Source organism: Canis lupus, chromosome X, assembly GCF_011100685.1.
Source record: "Canis lupus familiaris isolate Mischka breed German Shepherd chromosome X, alternate assembly UU_Cfam_GSD_1.0, whole genome shotgun sequence".
Taxonomy (NCBI): domain Eukaryota; kingdom Metazoa; phylum Chordata; class Mammalia; order Carnivora; family Canidae; genus Canis; species Canis lupus.
In genome coordinates, this window is record NC_049260.1 from 102,532,830 (window position 1) to 102,535,125 (window position 2,296).

Genomic DNA, 2,296 nt, shown 5'->3' on the forward strand with positions numbered 1-2,296 from the left:
TAGGACCAAAGGTCTTCAGAGGTGAATACTACCAAACTGATTCAATTTCCTTGATAGTAATAAGTCTGTTCACATTTACTATCTCTTCCTGTTTGCATTTTGGAAGGCTATATGTTTCTAGAAATTTACCTATTCTGGGTCGTCCAATTTTTGGCACATATTTTAATAAAATTCTCATGGTCCTTTGTATTTCTTTGGTGTTAGTTGTTATTTCTCCACCCTCATTTCTGATTTATTTATTTGTGTCCTCTATCTCTCTTTGATGAGTCTGACTAAAGGTTTATCAATTTTGTTGACTTTTTTCATAGAACTACCTCCCGGTTTCATTGATCTATTATTTTTAGTCTCTATATCATTTATTTCTGATCTAATTTTTATTATTCTTTCCTTCCACTGGCTTTAGGCTTTATTTGTTTTCCTTTTTCTAGCTCCTTTCAGTGCAAGGTTAAATTGAGATTTTTCTTGCTTCTTTAGATAGGCTTGTATTGCTGTAACAGTCCCTCTTAGAACAGCTTTTGTTGCACCCTCAAGATTTTGGACTATTACTGTTTCATTTTCATTTGTCTCCATGTATTCTTTTAATTTTCTCTTTGATTTCTTGGTTGACCCATTTATTGTTTATGAGCATGTTATTTAACCCCCATGTATTTGTGTGCTTTTTCCGGATTTTTTTCTTGTAGTTGATTTCTAGCTTCATATTCTTATGGTTGGAAAAGATGCACAATATGATTTCAGTCTTTTTGAATTTGTTGAGGCTTGTTTTTGGCCTAACCTGTGGTCTATTCTGGAGGACATTCCATGTGTACTTGAAAACAATGTGGATTCTGCTGGTTTTGGATGGAGTGTTATGAATATATCTGTTAAATCCATCTGGCCCAATGTGTCCTGCAAAGTCACTGTTTCCTTGTTGATTTTCTATTTTGATGATCTATTCAGTGGTGTAGGTGGAGTGTTAAAGTCCCCTACTATTATTGTATTACTATTGATTCCTTCCTTATGTCTGTTAATAGTTGTTTTATGTATTTGAGTACTTCTAATGTATTTTTAATATCAGCTATTGGGTTCCTAATCTTTGATTGGTTCTTTTTTATATTTTCTCTTTGTCTAAGGTCTCTCTCAGATCCTCCACTCTTTTCCCAAATCCATTAAGTGTCTTTATGACCATTACTTTGAATTATCTATCATGCATATTGTTTATTTCTGTTCTATTTGGCTCTTTTGCTGTGATTTTTTTCCTGTTCTTTTATTTTGGACATATTCTTTTGTGTCCTCATTTTGTCCAACTCTTTGTTTTTTATTTTTTAAAAAACATTTTATTTATTTATTTCAAAGTGGGGGGTGGGGAGAGAGCAAGCAGGGGGGAGTGGCACGCAGAGGTAGAGGAAGAAGCAGGCTCCCCATTGAGCAGGGATCCCCACATGGGGCTCAATCCCAGGACCCTGGAATCATGACCTGAGCCAAATGCAGTTGTTTAATCAACTGAGCCACCCAGGTGCTGCTCTGTGTTTGTTTCTATGTATTAGGAAAATCAGCTATGAATCCTGAGCTTGAGAGTAGTGTCTTTATGAAGAGATCCTTTAGTGCTCTATAGTGCAGTGTCCCCTGTTCACCTGGACCAGGTGCTTTAGGGGTCTCTCCTATGTGTGTTGCATGCACCCTACTCTTGTGGCTGAACTGCCTTTGCCTTTATTCCAGTCAACTGCAATGGTCCACTTGGTCCATTGTGGGCAGGGTGTTGTCCCTGTGCTCTTAAGGAGCCAGTTTCAGGTTGCTTTGGGCTTATAGTTGAATCAGGCCAGATGCCTGCCCCTAGCCCATTTTCAGGGGCTGTGGTGGCACCAAACTGCAGGGCACTCTCCCTGTGTTGACCCCTGAGTGGCTTTTGTTGGTAAGTATGGCCTGCAGTCAGACCAGAATTCTGCCTCCAGTCTACTGTTGGGTTTACAGTGACCCCAAAGTACAGGCCTTTCTCTTTGTGCTGCCCACTCTGAGGTTTTTGTTGGTGGGTGGGGCCAGCAGTCAGATGAGATGTCTGCCCTCAGCCCACTGATGGGGTTGCAGTTGAACTGGTATGTGTAGTTATCTTCCCCTCTCCCCAGGGCAGGAGTTGCTTTGAAGTGGTGCTGGTCACTATCATAGCTGCTTGTACAATGAGACTCCAGTTTGGAGGGACTCCTGCTGAGTAGGGCAGTTTGGATGGGGAGAATCCTTGGGAAAATGCATGCGTGGGGTTTGCATTTTGGAGTTGATAAGTTAGATGGAGAGTGTTCATGTTGGTTCTCACAGTTGTCTGGGT